Below are 8,926 nucleotides of genomic sequence, written 5' to 3'. Positions count from 1 at the left end.
ATAGACCAATGATATGTATACCATACATCAGAAAGTAAAAAATAAGTCTGATAGGCAAATACAAAATCAAGTTGAAGGATATGCATATTTTAGCTAAATGACCAGAATACCCTTCGAATCAAAGAAAATCTTATGAATAATTGCAGTATTTGACACCGATAGATATTGTTGACCTTTAGGTAAATGACCATATTACCCTGACAATGATTGCCACATTTTCCCCTGATAGAAATTGTTAACTTTCAGGTAAATGATCAAACACCATTTCAATTATTTCTCATTCACACCAGAATTGCAATATTTCACTAAATGACTTTTACCTTAATGACTTAGATGCCCTTGAACATACCCACTTATGATCATAAAGGAAACTGGTGATAACAAAAAATACAAAATTAATATCAAACGTACGGTTGAAATGCTTGAATACTAAAATTAAAAAGAACATTACAAATCATACATCCTTTATTAAAAATATCAATACATAATCGGTACCTATAATTCTCATTACTTTATGTCTCTCAAATTACCATTTCATGAGACGGGGAAACAATGACCTCTGTCTTATAGACTCCATTGTATGTACCTACAAATAATATTTCACCTCATCATCAAGAGTTTATTTTGTAACATAACTATATATTCGTGAGGCTTCCATGAGTTGTGACATTAGAAAAGAAAAAAACTATAGAGATTATCAAGGAAGAAATAGAGAAGGCAAGAAGACTGACCAGTAAGTGTAGACTTTGAAAAAGAGACACGATACCTAGAATTGGCTCCAGTTCTCGGTGTTTCTTCCATAACAACAAACCGACGGTAGAGATTATCCTCACCCTGAGCAGACGGTGGGCGAAACAGTGAAATCGAATTGACCAATGATCCCTCTATCTCTTCCTTTCAACAATTACCTGCCCAAAATCAACACCCAAACCATCTGATTTCACAAAAACCCAATAAATCTAAAGCAAATCGACAACATGAAATAAAAAAAGATATTATAAACTTTTCTGAGTTTCTACAACAACTGTAAGTTGTCATTCTCAATTTGTTTGATGAGCTTCTTAGAATCGGAAAAGAGACGCGAGGGATGAGTAACCAAAAAAATTAGGAATTACCTCATTACATGAGTTGAAATCAGTCAAATCACTTACTTTATCAAGAAACGTAATGAACAGTTTAGAGGTTTGTTGGGCAGAAACGAAATTCCTAGAAGTATAAGTGAAAAAAGAAAATCAATAATCGAGTTGAGAAGCGTCTATTTGAAAAAAAAAATCAAACCTCGAATCGCTTTCTACTTGAAGGAGGAACCTTCGTTCTTGCTGTTTCTCTTTTCTGCTGCCAGACGGAAGCAAAGACGTTGGTCGAGAGGGATAGAGAAAGGTGAAGATCGACAGGAAAAAATAAATCAAATCGAAGCTACCGAAATCGAGTATTCATAAGGTTTTCCAGAACACGGATTCCTTGATACCTTCTAGGGTTCCGAAGTGAAGAATGTTTTCATCCGATGGAACTTCAATCGGTAGCCGACGATTGTCAATTAGACCGACGGTAGAAGCAGGAGGTGGAGGGAGCCAAGAAGAAGCAGAGGATAGTATGGCGGTGGACTAAACGTGACTATCCCAAAAGGAACGATCAAGAGAATATGGTTTCTCGGACAGTGGAATGAGGAAGGATCCAGAATATAGCTGATGCCTGAAGATATTTGATAAGGATGCAGGCGGAAGGATCGGGAAGCGTAAGAATCTGAATATTTCCATAAAATGCCCAGTAAACGTAACCTATAATCAAGGGACCATTTCTGCCAAATAATACCTCAGTTCAGTATTGCTAAGATTCATTTCCTTAATTAATAAATTAAAGAAGTGACATACAAACAAATATAGAGGGACCGAAAATGTAATTCAAGGGACCAAAGATGGACAAAATGTGTCAAGTTAATTATTCTTTTTCTCCACAATTTTAATATATATATAATAATTAATTAATATAATTTAATATACAATACAATACCATAAGTATTAAATATTACATTTAAATGATAATTAGTAGATAAAAATAAACTAATAATGTATAAATGTATAAAAAGAAAGACTAAAACCGACAACTCATAGTTTATCCCCAGTTTGGGAGAAATAAATAGTATAACACTATATTTGATGTTATACTATTCATTTCCCCCAAAATAGGAGAATAAATAGGGTATGGTTGTAGGGCTGTAAACGAACCAAACGAGGCTTGTTCATGTTCGTTCGTTTAAGTTAACCGAACAAATAAACAAACACGAACGGTTAAACGAACATAAACAAACGAAAATAAACAAACATATATGAACATAAATGAACAATAATATAGTAATGTAATCAAACACAATTAAACATATATGAAGATAAAAGGAACTTATATGAACAAACATGAACAAACGTAAACGAAGAACATAAACGAACGTTCACGAACATAATTGAACGAACGAGACCATTTTTCATGTTCGTTCGTTTAACTAAACGAACGAGAATTTGTGTTCATGTTCGTTCGTTTATTAAATAAACGAACATAAACGAACTTCCCGCCGAACGGTTCACGAACAGTTCGTTGAACGTTCAGTTCGTTTACAGCCATATATGGCTGGAAAGAAATTGAAGAAGAAATGAAAGAAAAAATGAAAATTGGGAATGACTTTGAGATGCTCTTAGTGGAACGGACAACTGGTGTTGGATCGGTGATGATGCTGGTGATTTATCTAGGTGATGATGCTAGTGATTTATCTTCTAAAGCGCTAACACTTCGTGCATTGAAGGATAAACATGATAGTGGGAGAATTCTTTCAAGTGGTTGAATTTGGATCCCTTTAAAGATTAGTTGTTTTTTCTGGAGATTATTTAAAAATAAGATCCCTCTCTTTCAAAACTTTTTGAACCGTGATAATAATGTTTATTCCTTTTTATGCCCTTTCTGTTAGATTTGCATCGAGACCTAGATCATGCACTCTTCAATTGTGATGTAGTGAAGGTTTTATGGAGTTATGTTGTGGGGTAACTGTGATGTAGTGAATGTTTTATGGAGTTGGCTTGTAGGGTGGGCTATGTGATTCTAGAGATGTTCAATTCTAAGACTACTAACAAAAAAAAATTCAAAACTTTAAATTGGAAACTTAATCCACCTTATAGGTCATTTGGAAAAGGGCATAATGACATTGTTTATAGGAACATTCGACGAACTTCAATGCTTTTGGCGAATAATATTTGCATTAGCACATTTAATTGGACTAAACTTAGATCCAAATTAAGTTATCTTCATTGGTCGATTTGGTGTCCTTCTGCTATTAAGAATGTTCTCTCATACATTGGTGTACTTCTCCTATTACGAATGTTCTCTTGTACCCATTTGCCTCTTTGTATGTTGGTTAAGCTTCTTGCTTAAGTCTAATTGCTTTGTGTTAATGTTATTGCTTGTTCAAAAAAAAATTGAACCTAAGGTGTTGTTTGTTTTTTCTGAAGCAAAAATCCATAAAGTCTGCGGACCACAAGTAGAAAATGTGGACCAAAAAGCTGCAGACTGTAATAAGAAGACTTAATAAGAGGCGTATTTTTTTCCTCCTATTGAGACCTCTTATTGCTCCTAGGAGGTCTGAAAAGGTTTTTTCAAAACACAAACATCACCTAAGTAAGCATCATCAGGCCTAGAGAGGAGGTTTGAAGAGCTGCCGCAGAAAAAGGCAAGCAAGCAACAGTCGAGAAAGGGATTTTCAGATTGAAAACTAATATGCTTAATTTGAATGTCTAATATCGAGATCAGCTCCAAAAGGTTACTTTTCGTATGCGAATTGTTAAACTAATAAATACAAAAATGAGTAAAAACTGATTATTATATAAAAACTATACCAACTTTATTGTTTAGGTCATTCTTATTTGTTTGTAGCATAGTATCACAAAAATATATTTGACCAGGTATTTTAGATCATTAACATTATTCTTATTGTAAATTTTAAATTTCTAACCCTAAATATTTTCTAGAGATTATAATAAAAACTTTATATAAAAAATTCATAATCTAGCCACATAAGGTGTAAATTTTACAGATTTTACAAAAAATATAGCTTCGTTTACTGAACCTTATCCGTCATATAAGAATTCAAGAGGTTCACCCAATAACGATGCCCAGCTCTATTTCCCTGATGTTTACGAGAGATCGATTCACATTATTATTTGGCAATAGATCCCTGCTTTTATACATCAGGTTAACACACTTATAATTTTGAAAAAAGGTTATGATAACTACAGTTTGATTCATCTAAATCCAAGATTAGAGGATATGAATCAAGAGGAAATTTGGAGATTATAGAAGACATAAATAGCCGAAGCAGTTTTCTATCTATAAATGTAGGTTTAATCCAGGCCCCCAAATCAGAGAAAATCAGAGGGAGCAGACATGACGACCTAAAAGTTACTTGATCTCCGTGCACATTACCATGCTACCTTCATCACATATATCCAGAGCATCGGCTTATTTGTACACGGATCCGTCCATTCATTGACGTAAAAAAATTGAAGAGGCAAACATCAAAAGAAAAAACACATATGAATCAAAAATCAAAATCCAATCGATCTGCTAAAAAACAAAAACAAAATAATAGTTGCGATAAATCAAGAGATCATAATTAATCTGAAATCGGGCAAGAAGATAATGAAAGAAATCTGAGATAAAAACATCAGCCGTCGATGTTTGTATATATAAGCATAAGCGATAGATGGGTTAGGGTTTCTAATAACGAAGCCCAAAATAGCCTCCCACGGGCCTTACATAGAAGCTAGAACTTAGTAGTGATTAGGCCAATAGCACATTTTCGAGAAAATGTACATAAGTGATACTTTATTAAATGTGGTTTACATAAACAGTGAGTTTTTAACCATAATAGTGTTTTTGCAAAACTTATCTACTCAATGGGTATACTTCTAAACTTATTTATCAAAATAGGGTTATTTGGTTATTTAGTAAAAATGATAAAAGCACGGTGTTGGAACGATTAAAAGACGACGGGACGACACCCATCTTCCGCCATACTTTCATCTCCGGCATAGACACTACGAGCGACTCCACTCCAGCCGGCGATTCCATCACAGGTAAGATTTTCGATTTCCATCACCGGTTCGATTTTTGAACCATAATCTTCCATCAGTTCGATTTTTTGAACGAGTTTGGTTTGATTCTATTGCACCTTAGGGTTCGATTTGCTGTATTTGATTAGTTATAAGTCAGGTAGCATGTGATAGTTTGTTCAACCCTACCATTCTTAACTCTGCTTCAACCCTTTGCTTTTGCATTCTGATTTTCTAAGCATTGTGAGGTAAACTCTTTAATTCTGATTTTCAAAGCACTGTGATTTATTGATATTTATTCAATCTAGATTCACTTGATCTTTCTTTACAATTTCATTGTTTAGGTGGACCATATTCACTGGTCGAATGAGACAAAATGAAATTTCTCAAGACATGTCATTGTTTAGGTGAGACCAACACTTGTGAATGGAACAGTTGGACACCGAACTGTTTTGCTTGGACATTAGCTTTGAATAAAACATCCACACTGGTGTAAATCTTGCAAAAAAAAAAGGATTATCAAATTCATAGTAAATTGCCCTTTTGTAACTTGCTGGATGAATGCGTGGACAAAGACAGGAGTTACTAAAAGGTCAAAAGCTAATTCAGGCATCGATTTTCATGGTGTTCTAGTGGATTTGGAAGTCGTGCGTTCTTCAACTCTACAAAAGAAAGCATTCAAGTTACTTTATTCAATTGGATTAAATTTAGAGCTAAAAAGTTTGGAAATATACATTGATTTGTTTAGTGCATTAACCCTTGTATTGCATGCTCTTTGTGGGGATGCCTTTGGATTTCTCATGCGAAGGGTGATTTTTGTTTAAAACTCGATGTAGTTTTTAAGCCATTGGTGAAAATTAACATTCATAACAGTAAATATGAATGAAACAATTAGAGTTATTAGTGTTTGTAAAAAATTTTGATAAAAAATAATAGTAAAAAGTAAAAAAAATGTATAAACAAAAAAACAGTAAAAATAAAATAAAAGCTAAAAGTTAAGAAAATATAAATTTCTAAAACTATACCTATTTGGTAAATATTTTTAAAACTATACCTATATGGTAAATAAAATTTTCAAATACATTTATTTTGTCAAAAACTCCATAAACACTCTTAACTTTCCATAATTAACTATTATTAACGATTACAAGGCATGAAAAATAACCGTATTCCTAATTGTTATATGCCAATTTCAAAATCAGATCGAACGATCAGTTTTTTAAAATCGGGTTGAACCATTGTGATAAAACTTATAAAAAAGCTTTTGTACCCGTTTATTGGTTGTGGATAGTTGGATTTCACTTAACCCGTTAAAAAATAATTCATCTCCAAAACAAATTGAAAAGTTCGATTGATCATGTTAACTGAATTGTACACCACTTCAAAGGTCGACGGACACCACAGTCAGGGGTAATAAAATTATTTGTTGTATATTATGTTATAGAGAAATTAAATATCCTCCTACTTTTTGTTCCTACATATCCTGATACCCAATGAAATGGTGACATATGTAACATTTAATGCTCATTTAATATGACACATATCAGGAAAATATTTAATTTTTCTATGTTATAACTCATATACTACACATATGATAAACTAAAAACAACACTGGTGCTTTAAAAAAAAACATAATATTAATCATGGATTATAAGATAAGATTGAAATTACAAATGAATATGTAATTTAAATAATAAATCAATAATATTCAAAATGATAAGAAATAGGAATTAATAAAAGAAAACATAAAATAAAAATAAGTAAACATTAAAATTTTCTAACAGACATTTTCCGATAGAATTCTAAAAGGATAGATATTTTCCAATAGAATATGAGCAAAATAAATACATACTTTAAATAATATAGCAATATTATTCAAAATAATAAAAATAAGCAGACATAATTCATATATTTCCAAAGTTTATATATATATATATATATATATATATATATATATATATATATATATATATATATATATATATATATATAACATTTGATGGAATTTAGATAAATACATACTTTAATAACAGACGTAAATCATATAATTCCAAAGTCTTTTATATAACATTGGATTGAATTTAGATAAATTAACTTCGTTAAGCAATCTTTCGTTGTAAATCTAAATCGCCAATTGAGTATTAATTTACAATTACCCAATACGTGTATGATCGTTTGTGCCCTTCATTGCAAAGATAAAAGATTTTTCTATATCAATTGTGATAATTTTATGGGAATTGGGAAGTATGTAGTAACTATAGAATTATCAAGTATCGAGTATTAAGTATTACTAGTATGTGATAGAATTAGGATTAAACTGGAATTAGCCAACCAACTATTTGCATTTCCCATGATGGTAAGTAGACAAAAAAAAAACACGGTCTTCTTTATAATGTTGCGACCGACTATACATGGCTTGGAAACTGATTTTGTGAGTTGATTGATCTGAGGTTTCAATTTGTTTATTAAGATGAAGATATATCAAATGTTTCAACTTTGAGTTAGCTTTGTTTAAACAAAACTTTGTTGTTTTTAGTTAAAATAAACCAAATTTTGTAACTTTAGTTGAAAAATGAACTTACATTGTTTTTTAACGCGGACAAATATTGAGAAGATAAAGATTCACGGCTGAAAAATGAACTTCCAATGGGAGCTACATGACAGAAAGATTTTAGATATCCAAGAGGAATACACCATGGGAAGAGTGCATATTTTCATTTACATTTTTAAACTAAGAATCGTACACTATGAGAAGTGATCCATATCTCCCAATTTTCCAGTCAAAAATCATGTAAAAAACATTACAAAGCTTATTGACAATTTTAATACTCCATGGCATTATTTCTAGCATTACTGGTAGGGTTAACCACAACATCACCTATAACCACGTCCTCTGCTGCTTATCATTTATAGCAGCCAGTCGTTAAGGGAAAAAATAACTCTCAAAGTTGATAGGGTTACTACTGAAGGTGTATGTTCAAAATCCTAAAACAGAAAACCAAAATCAAAGTAGAGTATGTGTAGAAGGGAATTACAACCAAATGAAGCAAGTATGACTTAACCTTTTTGTTACCTTCACATGCTATGTCACAAAGCACATCCAAGGACACAATTTTTCTAAAAGAAACTTATAATAAAAATACACGCAATAACAATTCAGTTTGGTTAGGGCAACTCAACAGACATGCCCTGCTTCAAGGTTGATATGGTGGAAAGTAAGTGGCATGCATGTGCAAAATTGGAAGCTTTAGCATCAAAATTGGTTGCAGATACTGCTCATGCTATCAAAGCCATCTGCAAGTAACACAAATGTTAAACACATGAAAGGTCAATCAATTACTAAAAAATATATTTTTAAACCTCCGGAAGTATATAACCCCTTAACTTTAGAATTTTTTCGTCTTTTTGATATTATATTAGACTATTAGTTACTTACTGGATTAATTCATTTTAACTAGGTTATTAGTTAATTTAGATTTTATATTATAAGTGAAGATAATCTTAAATGTTTGTGGTTTTATGTTATTTTCAGGATTATCCACCCCATTAAACAAAAGTTTGTAAAGCATGACAGACAGAATAAGTAAAACTTAAAGCAGACATTATAGAAGCAAAGATCACCCTTACTTGCATTGCCACAAATGGTTGAAGAAATCAAGAAGCAGATCAACCTGATCATGGAATCCACATGTTGTCTGATAACGACTTCAGTAGTTCATCTACTATACCGAAACGTAAGAATTACAATTGCCCTCTATTAGCATGTAACAATATTAGCACGAATACAATAGAAAGTAGAAAAACTGATGACTTGGTATTCAACCAGTTATCAT

At 31.9% G+C, this 8,926-nt stretch overlaps 2 non-coding genes across 2 annotated transcripts; both read right to left on the bottom strand.

Moving 5' to 3' along the window:
• Positions 1-4,085: 4,085 nt before the first annotated feature.
• Positions 4,086-4,226, bottom strand: LOC145118179 (small nucleolar RNA snoR74). Its single transcript, XR_013713154.1, has one exon. It is a non-coding gene; the product is annotated as a small nucleolar RNA snoR74 (small nucleolar RNA).
• A 146-nt stretch (positions 4,227-4,372) lies between these two features.
• On the bottom strand, positions 4,373-4,480 carry LOC145118174 (small nucleolar RNA snoR100). Its single transcript, XR_013713150.1, has one exon. It is a non-coding gene; the product is annotated as a small nucleolar RNA snoR100 (small nucleolar RNA).
• Positions 4,481-8,926: the final 4,446 nt, after the last annotated feature.

Source organism: Lactuca virosa, chromosome 5, assembly GCF_052849685.1.
Source record: "Lactuca virosa cultivar CGN04683 chromosome 5, Lactuca_virosa_CGN04683_v6, whole genome shotgun sequence".
NCBI classification, from domain to species: Eukaryota; Viridiplantae; Streptophyta; class Magnoliopsida; order Asterales; family Asteraceae; genus Lactuca; species Lactuca virosa.
This window is presented reverse-complemented; position numbering and strand designations above follow the sequence as displayed.